General features: G+C 44.7%; 1 long non-coding RNA gene across 2 annotated transcripts in view; it reads left to right on the top strand.

Moving 5' to 3' along the window:
- The window catches only part of LOC112131037 (uncharacterized), a 97941-nt gene that overhangs the window by 15565 nt on the left and 61291 nt on the right, over positions 1 to 21085 (top strand). The window contains exons 3-4 of one of the 2 annotated variants that reach the window (XR_002913196.2): positions 13592 to 13786; positions 13875 to 14927. The exons of the other annotated variant lie outside the window; for it this stretch is intronic. This is a non-coding gene — a long non-coding RNA (uncharacterized LOC112131037). Of the gene's footprint in view, positions 1 to 13591; positions 13787 to 13874; positions 14928 to 21085 lie in introns of those variants that run through there. 2 annotated transcript variants of the gene reach the window in all.

The raw sequence follows: 21085 nt of genomic DNA on the forward strand, positions 1-21085 counted from the left end.
GCAACGAGCCAAACCTGGGAGGCAGAGGTGAGCTCAGTGAGCCGAGATCGTGCCACTGTATTTCAGCCTGGGTGACAGAATGAGACTCTGTCTCAAAAAAATAATAATAATAATAATTAAAAAAACAGCTTTAATGAGATATCCATTGACATAAAATAAAGTGTGCATATGGACAATTATAATTTGATGTTTTGTTATATGTATACATCTGTGAAACCATCGCCACATTGGAAATAATGAGTGGAGCAGTATGAGTTCCCTATGACTGCTTTAACAAATTACCACAAACTTAGTGGCTTAAAACAACATAATTTTTTTTTTTTTTTTTTTTTTTTTTAGACAGAACCTTGCTCTGTCGCTCACACTGAAATCACTACAGCCTCAAATTCCTGGGCTCAGGTGTGCACCACCATGTTTGGTTGATTTTTTTATTTTTATTTTTATATTTATTTATTTATTTAGACAGAGTCTCACTTTGTCGCCCAGGCTGGAGTGTAGTGGTGCAATCTCGGCTCACTGCAACCTCCGCCTCCCAGGTTCAAATGATTCTCCTGCCTCAGCTTCCCAAGTAGCTGGGATTACAGGCGCCCACCACCACGCCCTGCTAATTTTTTTTTTTAGTGGAGATGAGGTTTCACTATGTTGGCTAGGCTGGTCTCGAACTCCTGACCTCAAGTGATCCGCCCACCTCGGCCTCCCAAAGTGCTGGGATTACAGAGTGAGCCACCGTGCCGGCCTATTGTTTTTATTTTTTAAGAGATAGTCTCGATATGTTGTACAGGTTGGTCTTAAACTCCTGGACTTAAGCAGGCCTCCCGAGTAGCTAGGATTACATGTGCGTCCCACCACACCCAGCTGAAACAACATAATTTTATCATCTTACAGTTCTGAAGGTCAGAAGTCTGCAAGGGGTCTTGGAGGGCCAAAATCAAGATATCAGCAGGGCTGTACTCCTTTCTGGAGACTCTAGGAGATAATCTATTTCCTTGCCTTTTCCAGCTTCTAGAGGTTTCTTGTATTCCTTGGCTCATGGCCCCTTCCTCCATCTTCAAAGCCAGCAATGTTGCATCTCTCTGACCATTTGCTATGGTTTGCACATGGTTTGTTTCAGCCCAAAACTTATGTTGTGAGTTGATTTTCAATGTGGCTATGTGGGAGGTGGGAGCTCGTGGGAGGTGTTTAGGTCATGCGGAAGATCCCTCATGAATAGATTAATGCTGTCCCTCAGGGGTGAGTGAGTTCTTGCTCTCACTGGAATGGATTAGTTCCTGAGAGAGCAGGTTGTTAAAAAGAGTCTGGCTTCCTCAGTTTCTCTCTTGCTTCCTTTCTCACAATGGGGTCTCTTTGCACATACCCACTCTCCTTCTGTTTTCCACCATGAATGGAAGCAGACTGAGGCACTCACCAGATGCAGTTGTCCAATTTTGGAATTTCCAGCCACAGAATCATGAGCCAAATGAAACTCTTTTCTTTATAAATTACCTAGCCTCAGGTATTCTGTTACAGTAACTCAATATTGACCAAGACACCATTCTTCCGTAGTCATACTTCCTTCTGACTCTGAATGCTTTTGCCTCCCTCTTCCATTTTTAAGGACTTTTGTCATTACATTGTCCCAGCCAGATAATCTAAGATAATCTTAAAGTCAGCCGGCTAGCAACTTTAATTCCATCTACATCCTTAACTCCCCTTTGCCATGTAAAGTAACATATTCACAGGTTCTGGGGATTAGGACATGGAAGTCTTTGGGGAACCATGATTCTGTCCATTACTATTCTTATCACTTCTAAACATTTCCTCAAGCCCTTTGTAACCCCTCCCTCCAGCCCTTCCCCATTCTTCTATTCCCAAGTAACCACTGGTCTGCTTCCTGCCACATTATCTTGAGTTTATATGAATGGAGTTAGAGAGTCTGTATTCTTTTTTGTCTGGATTTTTTCTAAGGGTGATAATTTTGAGATTCATTCATGCTGTTTCATGTATCAGTCATTGATTCCTTTTTATTGCTGAGTAGTATTCCATTGTATGTTGCATTATGGTTTGTTTCTCTATTCATCTATTGATGGACATTAGGATTGTTTATGGTTTTTACAGTTTCTATCTACTACAAATAGAGCTGCTATGAGCATTTGCTTATCAGTTTTTGTATGGAACTACGCTATTTCTCTTGGATAAGTATCTATAACTGGAAAGGTTGGATCCTATTATAGATATATGTTTTAACTCTTTCAGAAACAAACTTTGTGAAGTGATAAAAAAAAAACAACAAAATGGTTGTATCATTTTACATTTGTACTAACTGTGTATGAGGTTTATAGTTTCCCCACATCCTCACCAACACTTGATGTGGTAGGTTTTTAACATTTCAACCACACAATATATCTTTTTAAAGATCAGGCTCTGATATTTACCCCCTGGGTGACTTTTGTTTGTTTAAGACAGGGTCTCGCTCTGTCCAGGCTAGAGAGCAGTGGCACAATCACAGCTCACTGCAGCCTCATCCTCCTGGGCTCAAGCGATCCTTTCACCTCAGCCTCCTGAGTAGCTTGGATTACAGGCCTGCGCCACCATACCGGACTAATTTTGTAGTTTTTGTAAAGATGGAGTTTTGCCATTTTGCCCAAGCTGGTCTTGAACTCCTGGACTCAAGCAATCCTCCCACCTCAGGCTCCCAGGTAGCTGGGACTACAGGCATGCATCATCATGCTTAGCTAATTTTTAAGTTGTTTTGTAGAGATGGGGTCTCCCTATGTTGCCTAGGCTTGTCTCTAACTCCTGAGCTCAAGCCATCTTCCCAGATCGGCCTCTCAAAGTGCTGGGAATATAGGCATGAGCCACTGTGTCTGGCCCAGTTATGTGTTTTTTATCATAGACACACAAATATAATGAAAAACACCCAAATCCCCTTGATTTTTTTTCTATTTATATGTCTTAAAGATATCAAAGTGTTTATCATTTAATTGTCTATTGTAGTAACGAAGGAAAAAGACCAATAGGTAAATATCCTCAATGGTGACTACATGTGATACACAACATGCTATGCAGTATACTACACCTATTTTTTTTTTAAACTTGGATGTTTCTGGCTACAGGTCGAACAAGTTTGTAGGAACAGTATTCCTAATGAATTTATGGCCCCCTGTGTTGCTCAGAGACTAGGGCTCATCAGATAGTAATGTCAGTTAAGCAGAAAATAGCCTTTTTCCCTCTGAGTTATCTTGCTCTACTCAGATCATTGTAAGGTGAAAGAGATCCACATGTGCATTTCTTCCCGTTGGTGTATAGACCCTGACTGAGGGATATAGGCCAAGCCTCCATATTCTGGAAAGGCTAATGATAACATAAACCCAGTGCACAGTTTATGATCCCTGTCCCATGTCATTTTCCTTCTCACCCCTCACTTCTCTACTCCTCCTTCCCAGAGGCTTCTTTTGCTTCCTAATCACCCAGTCCCCCTGTTCTCTGCAGCACCAAAATTAGATCTTCAGTGTGTTTTTCTATCAAGAGTGAGTGTTGCTCACTCCTACTAGGATGGCTAAAATTAAACAACCAACCAAACAACCAACAGAAAATAACAAGTGTTGGTGAGGATGTGGAGAAATTGGAACACTCGCACATGGCCAATTGCAATGTAACACAGTGCAGCAGCTGCTGAAAGAGCTGGGCAGTTCCTCAAGGAGTTAAACGTAGAATTACCAAGTGATCCAGCAATTCGTCTTTGTAGTATACACTGCAGGATTGAACGCAAGAACCCAAACACATACTTACACACCAGTGTTCATCGCAGGGTCGTTTACCATAGCCAAAAGGTAGAAGCAGCCCAAGTGAATGGATAGACAAAAGGTGGTATATCCATACAATGGAATATTATTCAGCCTTAAAAAAGAATGAAGTTCTGAGTCATATTGCAACATGGATGAACTTTGAAAGTATTGGGTTAGATGAAATAAGCCAGATGCAAAAGGACAGATAGTGTATGATTGCCCTTCTATGAAATATCTAGAATGGGCAGAATCAGAGACAGAAAATGCATTAGAGGTTACCAGAGGCTGCAGGAGGAAGGCATGAGGAGTTATTGCTTAGCGGGAACAGAGTTTCAGTTTGTGAAAAGGAGAAAGTTCTGGAGACAGATGGTGGTGATAATTGTACAACATCATAAATGTGATCAACATCATGAACTGAACATTTAGAAATGGCCAAAAGGGCAATTTTTATGTTATATATATTTTACCACAATAAAAAAATGCAGAAAAATAGAGAATGGCTGAGTGTGATGGCTCATACCTGTAATCCCAATACTTTGGGAGGCTGAAGCAGGAGGATTGCTTGAGCCCAGGAGTTCGAGACCAGCATGGGCAACATAGCAAGACCCCGCATCTACAAAATAAATAAATAAATAAATAAAAAATTAGCTGAGTGTGGTGGCACATAGCTGTAGTCTTAGCTATACAGGAGGCTGAGGTGGAGGATCTCTTGGTCCTGGGAGGTCGAGGCTACGGTGAGCTGTGATTGCACCACTGCACTCCAGCCTGGGTGACAGAGCAAGACCCTGTCTCAATAAATAAATAAATAAATAAAATATTTAAAGAAAAATTGTAGTGTGTTTTTTTTTTTCTTTTTTTTTTTGACAGGGTCTTGCTGTGTCACCCAGGCTAGGATGCAGTGGTGTGATCACAGCTCACTGCAGCCTTGAAGAGTCTCAAACTCCTGTCCTCAAGTGATCTGCCTACCTTAGCCTCCCAAAGTGCTGGGATTACAGGCATGAGCCACCTGGGCCGCCTGGCCCAATTTTTAAATTTTTTTGAAGAGATGGGGGTCTCGCTATGTTGCCCATGCTGTTCTCAAACTCCTGGACTCAGGCAATCCTCCCATCTCAGTCTCCTGAGTAGCTGGGACTACAGGTGCTGTACCATGCTCAGCTAATTTTTTTTAATTTTTAGTAGAGATGGGGTTTTGCTATGTTCCCCAGGCTGGTCTCCAACTTCTGGGCTTGAGCAATCCACCCTCCTCGGCCTCTCAGAGTGTTGGGATTACAGGTGTGAGCCACGTGCCTGGCCCAATTATACTTTTATTAAGCTGGGAACATATAATAATCTGGTTTCAGTTAATAAATCATGATCTTAAGGATATCTTTTGAGGGCTTGCTTTAATGAACAAATGAGAATAATTCCTAATTAGTATAGCACTTTTCGGGGGAAGCTTGGAGGAAAAAAAAACAACCCAGTAAAATGAGATAATAATTACTATGCTAGAATCCAAGAATATATCTGGAATATCCAAGGTCACATTTTCGGATGCATGCTAACAATATCAGCACCACAGTAAGGGAAAACACAATTTCTAGTTATGGAATATTTACTAATGCATGAGAAACAATTCATTAGCTTTGTTGAAGGAGAATTTGTGCCAATTAATTGATCAGAGCTATGTATATCTATCTATCTATCTATCTATCTATCTATCTATCTATCTATACTTTTTTTTTTTTTGAAATGGAGTCTCGCTTTGTCGCCCAGGCTGGAGTGCAGTGGCGTGATCTCAGCTCACTGTGAGCTCCGCCTCCCGGGTTCATGCCATTCTCCTGCCTCAGCCTCCCGAGTAACTGGGACTACAAGCGCCCGCCACCACGCCCGGCTAATTTTTTGTATTTTTAATAGAGACGGTGTTTCACCGTGTTAGCCAGGATGGTCTCGATCTCCTGACCTCGTGATCTGCCCGCCTCGGCCTCCCAAAGTGCTGGGATTACAGGCATGAGCCACCGCGCCCGGCCTGATCAGAGCTATATTTTAATACACTTTTGAAAACACTTGTCCTGAATCAGCTAATTATTCGTAGATGGTTATTGAAACATTATACTAAAACTCAGAAGCCACATTCCTGTATTTATTTATTTCCTGCCAATTAGTTCAAAGGTGATTGCAGTGTCATTGCATGGGGACTCCCCTCACAGTTCATGTACAGATTGGCAATTACCAGTTCTTTTTCTCTGACTGGAATATGTATTCCTAGTGCTGGAGGCTTTGCCTCAAATGTCCCTGTTTCCAAGTTGGGAGTATGTATTTATCCTGTCTGTGCCATCTTTAGGAAATTCACAGCAAGGTTTTGCTCGTTGATTCAGAAAACCTTTTTCCTGTTTTAGCAGTCTCTTCACCTAGGGTTGGTTGTTACATAAAGGATCTAACATCGCGCAGCTTCTGAAATGCCAGACGCGTAGGGTTTTAAGAGATGAAAACAGAACATATTTACCCATTTTCGGATCGGTATGGCCTGCAAGATGCTTTCTGGGACACAATAACAGGTCAAATGCAAATGTAACAACAAAGCAAAAAGCAAAAGGACGCTCAAGTTACCCAAGGATGAGGTAGCTGCACTGAGAGTCCTGAAAACCGAAGAGCAGATACTATGTACAAAAGAGCAAGTAGAAAACAGCACGAACTGTTTACATGTATGTAAACAGTCACATGGCTCCATGACCTGCCATGTTTACGCCATTAAAATGATTAGCAAGCCTTTTCTTCGTGCAGCAAAGGTTCGATATTGCCAGCTTCTGTCAAAACCATCCCGTAATGCAAATTAGTGGAGTCCAAATTCCTTAGGTCTCATTAATTATGAGCTTGCTGGCACCTAGCAAGAAACATGCACAGGTTTGAAATTCAAACCCTGAAAGCAGGAAAGTTGAATAAGGCAGGAAGGAAAAAATAAAATGTGTTCACAGTTGAAAAACAGGATGGACTAAAATGTAATGGCAACATAATTAAGTGGGAGTTTCACATTTGAAGGTGTTACTGGACAGCGGTTAGATATGTTCTCCTGCCTTTAGCTGACTTTCCCTGGGGGTCCTGGCGGGGTGGGGGTGAGTGAAGGGAACTAGACTCAGGGTGGTTACGGCAGGGGGCTGGGGGCCTGTCTCAGCACCAGGCTTTCATTTCTGGTCAGGATGGAAGCTGGCGGGAGCATTTAGAACTAAGAACTTGCTCTCAATCTCTGGTTTAAATCCACTCTGTGAAAGTCTGGATTTAAATCCACTCTGCAAAATTCAGTCCAACACCCACAGGCTTGCTTTATTTCAGAGTAAACTGTTTCATAGCAAAATGCCCGAACATGTCTGACTCTGCCTCCAGTTGTGCAGGCACCCCACAGAGACAGGAAGCTGCCACTCACGGTGAGAGCATGAAGTTTGGAACCGCCCCCAGGGACACAACCGGGTGACCCCCTGACCGTCCCTGGGCCTCAGTTTCCTCATGTGTAAAATAGGGACAGAAACAATGTCTTCTTCAGGGTTGTTACGGGGAGTCAATGAGGTCATTCTTGTAGAAGGGTGTGGAAGTGTCCAGCTGATGGCAGACGCTATTTGACAAATACATAGGGGGCATGCTCTTGGCTGTTGTTTTAAGATGACAAATACGAGGGAGGAATCTTTTGCCTCCTAAGCGGACATAAAGGGATTATATTCTCCTTAAGCCTCCTGGGAACCTGGAGGAGAGAGACGTTGGTGGGAGAAGGGGATGAAGGGAAGGAGGGCATGAGGAGAGAGAGAGAGAGAGAGTCCTTGATGTCTTCAGCGACATGGGAAAGAGACAAGGTGTGCCCTGTATTCCTCTCTCCTCACCTTCTGTCTCTCCAATCCCTTTCCCTGCCTGAGCCCAGTTCTCCACGCCTGAGGCCCACTGAGGCAAGGTCTCGTCTCTGCTGGCTGTAAGCCAGTCTTCTTCTTCTTTATTTATTTTTGTAGAGACAGGGTCTCACTATATTGCCCACGCTGGTCTCATACTCTAAGGGCTCAAGCAGTCCTCCCACCTCGGCCTCCCAAAGTGCTGGGATTACAGGCATGTGCCACTGCGCCCGGCCCACCGGTTTTCTTTTTGCACGTTGCTCAATAAAGGCTGAAGCGTCGCCCCTTCCAGGAATTGTTGGTTCTTTAGCAGGAAATGTTGAAACCCTAAGAAATCCTGCAGGATTCCAAGAATCTCAGGCCATGCCCTGGGGACCTGAGAAATCCTCAGCAGTGACATGACCCGGTGTGACCGACACCTGCTGGGAAGTTTGGCGGGCTGCAGTCCTTAAGTCCCTCTTCTGCACTCGAGCACTTGAGCACCAGGACTCTTGTGGCTTTAGGTGTGACAGGGTGTGCAGGAACCCCAAATACCCATGGCGTTCAGAAGCCGTGGCCTCACCAGTAGGACCTCTGGTCCCAGAGGGGGACTTGAGCAATGACGGCCTAGGAGGCATGATTCTGGAAAGATTCTGGAGGGACACAGCACAAGCACAAGCACAGAGATTAAATGCCAACGAGCACCACTGTGGGGACCCCAGAGCACCAGGGATGGACAGAAGGCTGTAGAACTACACAGTCATGCAGCGGCTGTCGGCTCCAGTGGCTGTGGAGCTCTGAGCACATGACAGGTCCACACTGAGATGTGCTGTGAGTATGAAATACACTCATGATAACAAAGGCATAGTAAAATGTCTCACCGAAAATTTTCATACTGATTGCAGCTTGAAATGATAGCATTTTTTGATATACTGGATTAAATAAAATACATTATTAAAACAAATTCCACTTCTTTCTTTTTACCATTTAAATTATGTCTATTAGAAAATTGAGGACGCGGCCGAGTGCAGTGGCTCACACCTGCAATCCCAGCACTTTGGGAGGCCGAGGCGGGCGGACCACGAGGTCAGGAGATTGAGACCATCCTGGCAAACATGGTGAAACACCGTCTCTACTAAAAAATACAAAAAATTAGCCGGGCGTGGTGGCAGGCGCCTGTATTCCCAGCTACTCAGGAGGCTGAGGCAGGAGAATGGCGTGAACCCGGGAGGCAGAGCTTGCAGTGAGCCGAGATCGTGCCACTGCACTCTAGCCTGGGCGACAAAGCGAGACTCAGTCTCAAAAAAAAAAAAAAAAAAAAAAAAAGGAAAGAAAAATTGAGGACGGGTGTGGTGGCTCACGTCTGTAATCCCAGCACTTTGGGAGGCTGATTGGAAATGATCACTTAAGCCCAGGAATTTCAGACCAGCCTGGGCAACAAAAAAAACCTGTTTTTTAATTAGCTAGATGTGGTGGCATGCACCTGCAGTCCCCACTACCCAGGAGATGGAGGTAGGAGGATCACTTGAACCCAGGATGTGGAGGCTGCAGTGAGCCATGATCGCATCACTGCACTCCAGCCTGGGTGACAGAGTGAGATCCTGCTTCACACACACACCCAAAGAAAAAATAAGTTGGGGAAACGTGGAAATTAAAGAAAAATTTTAAGTTAAAAAAAAAGAAAGAAAATTGCGATTGACTTTGGTCAGCACTAGGCTAAAAGTTTCTACAGAGGAAAACAGGCCACACCTGACAGTTCAAAGGCGGCAGGTTCCTTAGGGCTAATACTGCGGGGGAAGTGGAGCAATGGTAAATTTCTAAGGAGGGTGCAGTGCGGAGAGCACTCACTCAGGCAGAGTGACGAGGGCAAAGTTAACAGGTTGTTAAATGTGCAAGGACGAAAAATATATCTCTCCTGTGCATGTCTCTGCAGGAGCTACTAGAGAATATATTTCAGCAACAGAAAATAGTAAACCAGGAAGGAAGACAAGGAAAGCAGGAGACAAGGTCCCATGCTGGAAAGAGGTTGGGGTATTTTAGGACACTAGCCGTGTGCTGGGTTTAAAGCTCAACTGGTATACTGCAGAGCAGGAGGACACATGGCTCTCAGTGGCAGTGTTGGGGTGGAGACATGGGCGAGTTAGGTTATTTAATGTGTGTGAGCATTTGGGGAAAGCATTTGGAAAAAAAATCAGAGAACATCTCTAGAAAACTAAGCAATTACATGAGACAGTTATTAATCCCAGAAAATACTCAAGAGTTGTACAAGAAAGGAAATGCAGTCATAGTTTGCCACGTGGATCAACAGAGAGCATATTAAGCTATAATAATAGAAAGACTCTATTAGGGGCCAGGCGTGGTGGGTCATGCCTATAATCCTAGTGCTTTGGGAGGCCTAGGTGGGAGGATTGCTTGAGGCCAGGAGTTCAAGACTAGATTGGGCAACAAAGTGAGACCCCCTTCTCTACAAAGTTTTAAAACTTAGCTGAGTGTGGTGGAGTGTGTCTTTAGTCCTAGCTACTTAGGAGGCTGAGGTGGGAGGATCACTTGAGCCCAGGAGGTTGAAGCTGCAGTGAGCCGTGATTGTGCCACTGTACTTCAGCCTGGGCAATGGAATGAGACCCTGTCTCAAAAAAAAAAAAAAAGACTATTAATTTTTTTTTTAACTCATAGTATCTAAATTGAGGGGATGGGTCAAGGCAAACTGGGGTAGTTAGGCCAGAAAAACCCTCCAGTATCATAACAGAAGTTGATGAAAATGACTAAAATTAATAAATTGAGAAATAACAGTATATGCAAATTATTTAGAAATATAGAGGAAAATTCTAGAAGGAACAGAATGGAGTGGAAAGTTGTTGCTCCTGGGGTGGAGGATGGGGGTGAAGAAAGATGGAACAAGGATTGCTAGTACCTTTGATTCAATTATGTACATGCTTTAGTTGGATTTAATAATAATTATTTTTTAAAGCACATGGCAATTTCTCACCCCATGAGCTTCTTTGGTGACATTTCAATTCAATTCTGGTGACATTTCAATGGGTTAATGCATTTTCTGTGAGTCACTTGCTACACTCAGTCCTGCCCTCTCTGCTGAGGGGCTGATGCCAGGTACCCACCCCTTACCACGGAGCCAGCAAGCTGTGCCTTTCCCTCGGGGACCCCATGCATGTCTCCTCCTTGCAGTCTTTCTCCTGTCATTCCACAGCTATTCAGGCCACCGTAGATTATTTTAGAGACAGTGGATAAGACGCTAATGAATACTTGGAGTAGCATTTGTTGAAAATGAAATGCTGGCATGCATATTTTAACAGGAATCAGTTTGGATCAGCAAATAAACACAGAGGTGGGGAAGACATGCAAGGGGACCTCTTCTCTCCTCTAGTGTTTCATCAACTCAAGGAAACTTGTTTTTCAAGGCAGCTATTTCTCTACCTAACTGCATCATTTTTCCCCAGCTACGTTTTCAGAGAAAGAGTTCCCCATCTTGTATTTCACAACTGACAGTATTTGCCAAGAATTCACTAGGAAAAAAACACAAAACATGTCTTTTCTGTATGGATGTGAGCACATGTAAAAAGCTGGGTTCTGACTGTGTGGTGGATTTTTAGAACCACCATTTTTAATGGCTAGAGTTAAAGTCTCCCATTTGTAGTTTCTCTCTCTCCCCCTCTTGTCCCCTCTTTCCCTCCTCCACCTTTTTTTTTTTTTCCTCTCTCTCTCTCTCTCTGTCTCCTTCATTTGCAAGCTCACATAACCTTGTACAATTGAATCCTTACCCTGGAGATTGTCCTAGCAGAACCAATTGTGCCCTAGGGAATAAATGATAGGAGAATTGAAACACTGTGCCCTAGGGAATAAATGATAGGAGAATTGAAACATTGTGCCCTAGGGAATAAATGATAGGAGAATTGAAACATTGTGCCCTAGGGAATAAATGATAGGAGAATTGAAACATTGTGCCCTAGGGAATAAATGATAGGAGAATTGAAACATTGTGCCCTAGGGAATAAATGATAGGAGAATTGAAACATTGTGCCCTAGGGAATAAATGATAGGAGAATTGAAACATTGTGCCTTAGGGAATAAATGATAGGAGAATTGAAACATTGTGCCTTAGGGAATAAATGATAGGAGAATTGAAACATTGTGCCCTAGGGAATAAATGATAGGAGAATTGAAACATTGTGCCTTAGGGAATAAATGATAGGAGAATTGAAACATTGTGCCCTAGGGAATAAATGATAGGAGAATTGAAACATTGTGCCCTAGGGAATAAATGATAGGAGAATTGAAACATTGTGCCCTAGGGAATAAATGATAGGAGAATTGAAACACAGTGTCAACATATGGTAGAAGAATTGTCAATAATGTTTTGAAAAAGTGGGGAGATTGGAGGCTATTACCCTGGGAGGAGGAAGCAATTGTTTAATAAATGTAAAAGCCACAGAAATGCAACAACGTCTTGTTTGGCAAATATTTCATTTGTGGGAACCACTGACTGAAGTCATTTGAAAATGTAGCAGAAGCATCCCAAACAAGTTAGAGGATCAGAACTGGCCATGTCATTGCATCAAGGTAGCCACCTTCTACTGCAGAAGCATCTTTCTGAAAGAGGGACTTTTTGTCATGCTCATTGTGGAATGCTTTTTTGTGTGTGCGTGTGTAAGAAATACTAGTTTTATTTAACCGGTTTTCACAGGTGAATATTTATTGTATAAAAACTTGACAGATTGTACAGTTTATGTATAGTTCAAACTAATGAACGAAAAGGTAGGTCCCACAGATGCAAAAACACTGTATGAATCAAGCTAAAGGCGGATTTACACACGGTACAGCTCTCCGTGTGGCCAGGGTGGTGGTCAGTTCTAAGTATATACTTCAAAAATGTACAAAAATAAGGTTTTGATTTTATTTTGCTCATCATACATTCAACATGATTGCAAGCTCAGAAGCCTAACTACAAATATGGCTCTGGAGTCTGGAGTCAGTACCCACTCCTGGAAGGAATGCACGTGTCTATCAACGCAGGGCACACTTGGACACCATACTGAATTCACCATATTATATAAACATAAAAGCACAGACCAAGAACATTCAATGATGAATATAAGGTAGTTCTTTTTTGTTTGGAAAGGAGATTTTGCATTTAATAGTGTACCAAAGTAATTTTAATTTATTAAATAAAATGTATTCTAAGTGAACCTAAAAATTACACTATGTAAACATAAAAATACTTTATTTTGGTGTAATACATCAATCATATCTGCAAAAAGAAAACCAAAACTGTATATAAAGTAGCCTTTCTCACCCAGCAACAAGAAGCACTCATGTAGTTATTTTTCAAAAGGGTCAAAAAAACTATTTAAAACCCGCTAAAGACTAACTTGTAACTTAGATATTCAAACTTAAGCTATTCGGTGCTTCACTAACACTGCAAAGCAAGCTTTCTTCTAGAGACATTGCTTTTCTTATATTAACTGGGTAAGAACTGGATGTATTTTAAAAAGAAGGGGAAACCAACTGATATCTCAGCATGAATCTTAAACATATGTCTGGTTTAGGAGTGTGCTCCTCAGTGAATGTTTCATCAGAAGTATTTGTTGTAGAAGCTAAGTCTTACTTTTGATTTGGAATTTCCCAAATCTGAGGTATTGGTACCTACTTGGAGAAAAAGCCAATGCCTCAGATCACTCTGTATCTCTATGTAGGCCAGGGGAAATGAGGTGGGCTAATACCCCTTTAGATTCTCTGTTCTAGAAGGAAAATGTGAGGAAAACAAACATTATTCCAGATTTTTCTGTCACAAAAATCAACAAAACACACTTCTGGTTTTATACAGTACTAGCCAAAGACAAGAGAAATTAGAGCTTCTAAGAGCAATCCTGTGCTCATCATTACACTGTTACAGTTGTGTGTATATAAGTATAAAATACTGATGCTTAGACAGAGAAGCATTGTAGTATTTTATTTTATTTTACTTTATTTTATTTTATTTTAAAGCTACAGTACTTTCAAACTACTCGATAATACATAGCGTGGATTTTCCCAGTCCTGCTTCCACATGTGAGCTACCAGAGAGCTTGTCTCAGGCTGTGAGAATGGATGAGGACAACTGGAAGAAATGGTGTTCTTCTCAGCCGGAACCCGGTGTGGTCAGTGGGCAGCCTAACACTCGAAACTCATTCATCTTTCTGTGTAAGTCCTTTCATATGGAGTCCAACCCTTGGGCAGAGCCCCAGATTTTCTTCAGTACTTCACATGTTCTCTCGTTGGCCTGTTCCAGATCCCTCTTCATGTTGCAGTGCACCAAAGCTTTGGATTCGTCCAGCACTATTCGATTACATGAGACAAGCTTCTTAATCTGAGCCACCAGTTTCCTGAGTGAAGGTCCAGGACCCAAACACCTGGGAGACAAGGCCGTTGCCAAATGCCTCCTGTGTGATCAGATTCCGCCAACTGAACATCACCTCGCTTGCAGCTGGTCGTCCCGTTATATTTGGAAATGTAATGCTAGATCAGCTATCTGGAATCTGCCCAGAGGTAGCAGAGGGTGTTGGAAACCAAGTCTTTTCATTAGCCTAAACCATATCACAAAGTGGCAATACAGATGCTCCTAGTCGAACGGCTGGGCCATTGACTGCTTCAGTAATAGACAGATTAAGTTAAATGATAGCATTCACAAAGTTCCTTCCATCCAACTACGAAACAGGCTCCAACCTGGGCCCAATCTCGTCTACTCTGTACTTCAGAGACCAGACGAGATTGGGAGCTTTCACGGTGGTATGGCTGTAGATTATTCACAATGTTTCTGGTAGCTTCTGCCGTTTTAATGCTTGCTCTCTTTCTGTCCTCTCTCAAACGTCGTAAAACATAAATCAGGTCAAGTGCACAAACGAAGACCCTACCTAAGGCCCTGAGCAGTACAAGCTTGCAGTACTTTCTGGAGTCAGTACCCCCAAATAAATAGCCTGAACGTTCCCAGTCCTGCTTCCAAGCATAAGCTACCAGTCAGCTTGTTTCAGGCTGTGAGAATGGATAAGGACAAATGGAAGCAATGGTGTTCTTCTCAGCCGGAACCCGGTGTTGTCAGTGGGCAGCCTGACACTCGAAACTCATTCATCTTCCTGTCTAAGTCCTTTCACATGGAGTCCAACTCATGGGCAGAGCCCCAGATTTTCTTCACTACTTCACATGTTCTCTCGTTGGCCTGTTCCAGGTCCCTCTTCATGTTGCAGTGCACCAAGGCTTTGGATTCCTCCAGCACTATTCGATTATATGAGACAAGCTTCTTAATCTGAGCCACCAGTTTCCTGAGTGAAGGTCCAGGAACCAAACACCTGGGAGAGAAGGCCGTTGCCAAATGTCTCCTCTGTGATCAGTTTCAACCCACTTAGCATCGTCTCACTTGCAGCTGGTCGTCCCATTATTTTGGAAATGTAATGGTAGATCAGATATCTGGAATCGGCCCAGAGGTAGCAGAGGGTGTTGGAAACCAAGTCTTTTCATTAGCCTAAACCATATCACAAAGAGGCAATACGGATGCTCCTAGTCGAATGGCTGGGCCATTGAGTGCTTCAACAATACGCAGCTTAAGCTGAATAATAGCATTCAGGAAGTTTCTCCCATCCAACTACCGAACCAGCTCGTACCTGGGCCCAATGTCGTCTACTCTGTACTTCAGAGACCAAACGTGATTGGGAGCGTTCATGGTGCTATGGCTGTAGATTCTTCACGACGTTTCTGGTGGCTTCCGCCGATGAGCTATCCGGAACCTGCCCAGAGGTAGCAGAGGGTGTTGGAAACCAAGTCTTTTCATTAGCCTAAACCATATCACAAAGAGGCAATACGGATGCTCCTAGTCGAATGGCTGGGCCATTGAGTGCTTCAACAATACCCAGCTTAAGCTGAATAATAGCATTCAGGAAGTTTCTCCCATCCAAGTACCGAACCGGCCCGTACCTGGGCCCAATGTCGTCTGCTCTGTACTTCAGAGACCAAATGTGATTGGGAGCATTCATGGTGGTATGGCTGTAGATTCTTCACGACGTTTCTGGTGGCTTCTGCCGATGAGCTATCCGGAACCTGCCCAGAGGTAGCAGAGGGTGTTGGAAACCAAGTCTTTTCATTAGCCTAAACCATATCACAAAGAGGCAATACGGATGCTCCTAGTCGAATGGCTGGGCCATTGAGTGCTTCAACAATACGCAGCTTAAGCTGAATAATAGCATTCAGGAAGTTTCTCCCATCCAAGTACCGAACCGGCTCGTACTTGGGCCCAATGTCGTCTGCTCTGTACTTCAGAGACCAAACATGATTGGGAGCGTTCATGGTGGTATGGCTGTAGATTCTTCGCGACGTTTCTGGTGGCTTCTGCCGATGAGCTATCCGGAACCTGCCCAGAGGTAGCAGACGGTGTTGGAAACCAAGTCTTTTCATTAGCCTAAACCATATCACAAAGAGGCAATACGGATGCTCCTAGTCGAATGGCTGGGCCATTGAGTGCTTCAACAATACACAGCTTAAGCTGAATAATAGCATTCAGGAAGTTTCTCCCATCCAAGTACCGAACCGGCCCGTACCTGGGCCCAGTGTCGTCTGCTCTGTACTTCAGAGACCAAACATGATTGGGAGCGTTCATGGTGGTATGGCTGTAGATTCTTCACGACGTTTCTGGTGGCTTCCACCGATGAGCTATCCGGAATCTTCCCAGAGGTAGCAGAGGCTGTTGGAAACCAAGTCTTTTCATTAGCCTAAACCATATCACAAAGAGGCAATACGGATGCTCCTAGTCGAATGGCTGGGCCATGGAGTGCTTCAACAATACGCAGCTTAAGCTGAATAATAGCATTCAGGAAGTTTCTCCCATCCAAGTACCGAACCGGCCCGTACCTGGGCCCAATGTCGTCTACTCTGTACTTCAGAGACCAAACGTGATTGGGAGCGTTCATGGTGGTATGGCTGTAGATTCTTCACGACGTTTCTGGTGGCTTCTGCCGATGAGCTATCCGGAATCTGCCCAGAGGTAGCAGAGGGTGTTGGAAACCAAGTCTTTTCATTAGCCTAAACCATATCACAAAGAGGCAATACGGATGCTCCTAGTCGAATGGCTGGGCCATTGAGTGCTTCAACAATACGCAGCTTAAGCTGAATAATAGCATTCAGGAAGTTTCTCCCATCCAAGTACCGAACCGGCCTGTACCTGGGCCCAGTGTCGTCTGCTCTGTACTTCAGAGACCAAACGTGATTGGGAGCGTTCATGGTGGTATGGCTGTAGATTCTTCACGACGTTTCTGGTGGCTTCCACCGGTGAGCTATCCGGAATCTTCCCAGAGGTAGCAGAGGCTGTTGGAAACCAAGTCTTTTCATTAGCCTAAAGCATATCACAAAGAGGCAATACGGATGCTCCTAGTCGAGTGGCTGGGCCATTGAGTGCTTCAACAATACGCAGCTTAAGCTGAATAATAGCATTCAGGAAGTTTCTCCCATCCAAGTACCGAACCGGCCCGTACCTGGGCCCAATGTCGTCTACTCTGTACTTCAGAGACCAAACGTGATTGGGAGCATTCATGGTGGTGTGGCTGTAGATTCTTCACGACGTTTCTGGTGGCTTCTGCCGATGAGCTATCCAGAATCTGCCCAGAGGTAGCAGAGGGTGTTGGAAACCAAGTCTTTTCATTAGCCTAAACCATATCACAAAGAGGCAATACGGATGCTCCTAGTCGAATGGCTGGGCTATTGAGTGCTTCAACAATACGCAGCTTAAGCTGAATAATAGCATTCAGGAAGTTTCTCCCATCCAAGTACCGAACCGGCCCGTACCTGGGCCCAATGTCGTCTACTCTGTACTTCAGAGACCAAACGTGATTGGGAGCGTTCATGGTGGTATGGCTGTAGATTCTTCACGACGTTTCTGGTGGCTTCTGCCGATGAGCTATCCGGAATCTGCCCAGAGGTAGCAGAGGGTGTTGGAAACCAAGTCTTTTCATTAGCCTAAACCATATCACAAAGAGGCAATACGGATGCTCCTAGTCGAATGGCTGGGCCATTGAGTGCTTCAACAATACGCAGCTTAAGCTGAATAATAGCATTCAGGAAGTTTCTCCCACCCAAGTACCGAACCGGCCCGTACCTGGGCCCAATGTCGTCTACTCTGTACTTCAGAGACCAAACGTGATTGGGAGCGGTCCTGGTGGTATGGCTGTAGTTTCTTCGCGACGTTTCTGGTGGCTTCTGCTGATGAGCTATCCGGAATCTGCCCAGAGGTAGCAGAGGGTGTTGGAAACCAAGTCTTTTCATTAGCCTAAACCATATCACAAAGAGGCAATACGGATGCTCCTAGTCGAATGGCTGGGCCATTGAGTGCTTCAACAATACGCAGCTTAAGCTGAATAATAGCATTCAGGAAGTTTCTCCCATCCAAGTACCGAACCGGCCCGTACCTGGGCCCAATGTCGTCTGCTCTGTACTTCAGAGACCAAACATGATTGGGAGCGTTCATGGTGGTATGGCTGTAGATTCTTCACGACGTTTCTGGTGGCTTCTGCTGATGAGCTATCCGGAATCTGCCCAGAGGTAGCAGAGGGTGTTGGAAACCAAGTCTTTTCATTAGCCTAAACCATATCACAAAGAGGCAATACGGATGCTCCTAGTCGAATGGCTGGGCCACTGAGTGCTTCAACAATACGCAGCTTAAGCTGAATAATAGCATTCAGGAAGTTTCTCCCATCCAAGTACCGAACCGGCCCGTACCTGGGCCCAATGTCGTCTACTCTGTACTTCAGAGACCAAACGTGATTGGGAGCGTTCATGGTGGTATGGCTGTAGTTTCTTCGTGACGTTTCTGGTGGCTTCTGCCGATGAGCTATCCGGAATCTGCCCAGAGGTAGCAGAGGGTGTTGGAAACCAAGTCTTTTCATTAGCCTAAACCATATCACAAAGAGGCAATACGGATGCTCCTAGTCGAATGGCTGGGCCATTGAGTGCTTCAACAATACGCAGCTTAAGCTGAATAATAGCATTCAGGAAGTTTCTCCCATCCAAGTACCGAACCGGCCCGTACCTGGGCCCAATGTCGTCTACTCTGTACTTCAGAGACCAAACGTGATTGGGAGCATTCATGGTGGTATGGCTGTAGATTCTTCACGACGTTTCTGGTGGCTTCTGCCGATGAGCTATCCGGAATCTGCCCAGAGGTAGCAGAGGGTGTTGGAAACCAAGTCTTTTCATTAGCCTAAACCATATCACAAAGAGGCAATACGGATGCTCCTAGTCGAATGGCTGGGCTATTGAGTGCTTCAACAATATGCAGCTTAAGCTGAATAATAGCATTCAGGAAGTTTCTCCCATCCAAGTACCGAACCGGCCCGTACCTGGGCCCAATGTCGTCTACTCTGTACTTCAGAGACCAAACGTGATTGGGAGCGTTCATGGTGGTATGGCTGTAGATTCTTCACGACGTTTCTGGTGGCTTCTGCCGATGAGCTATCCGGAATCTGCCCAGAGGTAGCAGAGGGTGTTGGAAACCAAGTCTTTTCATTAGCCTAAACCATATCACAAAGAGGCAATACGGATGCTCCTAGTCGAATGGCTGGGCCACTGAGTGCTTCAACAATACGCAGCTTAAGCTGAATAATAGCATTCAGGAAGTTTCTCCCATCCAAGTACCGAACCGGCCCGTACCTGGGCCCAATGTCGTCTACTCTGTACTTCAGAGACCAAACGTGATTGGGAGCGTTCATGGTGGTATGGCTGTAGATTCTTCACGACGTTTCTGGTGGCTTCTGCCGATGAGCTATCCGGAATCTTCCCAGAGGTAGCAGAGGCTGTTGGAAACCAAGTCTTTTCATTAGCCTAAACCATATCACAAAGAGGCAATACGGATGCTCCTAGTCGAATGGCTCGGCCATTGAGTGCTTCAACAATACGCAGCTTAAGCTGAATAATAGCATTCAGGAAGTTTCTCCCATCCAAGTAGCGAACCGGCCCGTACCTGGGCCCAATGTCGTCTACTCTGTACTTCAGAGACCAAACGTGATTGGGAGCGTTCATGGTGGTATGGCTGTAGATTCTTCACGACGTTTCTGGTGGCTTCTGCCGATGAGCTATCCGGAATCTGCCCAGAGGTAGCAGAGGGTGTTGGAAACCAAGTCTTTTCATTAGCCTAAACCATATCACAAAGAGGCAATACGGATGCTCCTAGTCGAATGGCTGGGCCATTGAGTGCTTCAACAATACGCAGCTTAAGCTGAATAATAGCATTCAGGAAGTTTCTCCCACCCAAGTACCGAACCGGCCCGTACCTGGGCCCAATGTCGTCTACTCTGTACTTCAGAGACCAAACGTGATTGGGAGCGTTCATGGTGGTATGGCTGTAGATTCTTCACGACGTTTCTGGTGGCTTCTGCCTATGAGCTATCCGGAATCTGCCCAGAGGTAGCAGAGGGTGTTGGAAACCAAGTCTTTTCATTAGCCTAAACCATATCACAAAGAGGCAATACGGATGCTCCTAGTCGAATGGCTGGGCCATTGAGTGCTTCAACAATACGCAGCTTAAGCTGAATAATAGCATTCAGGAAGTTTCTCCCACCCAAGTACCGAACCGGCCCGTACCTGGGCCCAATGTCGTCTACTCTGTACTTCAGAGACCAAACGTGATTGGGAGCGTTCATGGTGGTATGGCTGTAGTTTCTTCGCGACGTTTCTGGTGGCTTCTGCTGATGAGCTATCCGGAATCTGCCCAGAGGTAGCAGAGGGTGTTGGAAACCAAGTCTTTTCATTAGCCTAAACCATATCACAAAGAGGCAATACGGATGCTCCTAGTCGAATGGCTGGGCCATTGAGTGCTTCAACAATACGCAGCTTAAGCTGAATAATAGCATTCAGGAAGTTTCTCCCACCCAAGTACTGAACCGTCCCGTACCTGGGCACAATGTCGTCTACTCTGTACTTCAGAGACCAAACGTGATTGGGAGCGTTCATGGTGGTATGGCTGTAGATTCTTCGCGACGTTTCTGGTGGCTTCTGCCGATGAGCTATCCGGAATCTGCCCAGAAGTAGCAGAGGGTGTTGGAAACCAAGTCTTTTCATTAGCCTAAACCATATCACAAAGAGGCAATACGGATGCTCCTAGTCGAATGGCTGGGCCATTGAGTGCTTCAACAATATGCAGCTTAAGCTGAATAATAGCATTCAGGAAGTTTCTCCCATCCAAGTACCGAACCGGCCCGTACCTGGGCCCAGTGTCCTCTACTCTGTACTTCAGAGACCAAACGTGATTGGGAGCGTTCATGGTGCTATGGCTGTAGATTCTTCACGACGTTTCTGGTGGCTTCCGCCGATGAGCTATCCGGAACCTGCCCAGAGGTAGCAGAGGGTGTTGGAAACCAAGTCTTTTCATTAGCCTAAACCATATCACAAAGAGGCAATACGGATGCTCCTAGTCGAATGGCTGGGCCATTGAGTGCTTCAACAATACGCAGCTTAAGCTGAATAATA

This window comes from Pongo abelii, chromosome X (genome assembly GCF_028885655.2).
Source record: "Pongo abelii isolate AG06213 chromosome X, NHGRI_mPonAbe1-v2.0_pri, whole genome shotgun sequence".
Classification (NCBI taxonomy): domain Eukaryota; kingdom Metazoa; phylum Chordata; class Mammalia; order Primates; family Hominidae; genus Pongo; species Pongo abelii.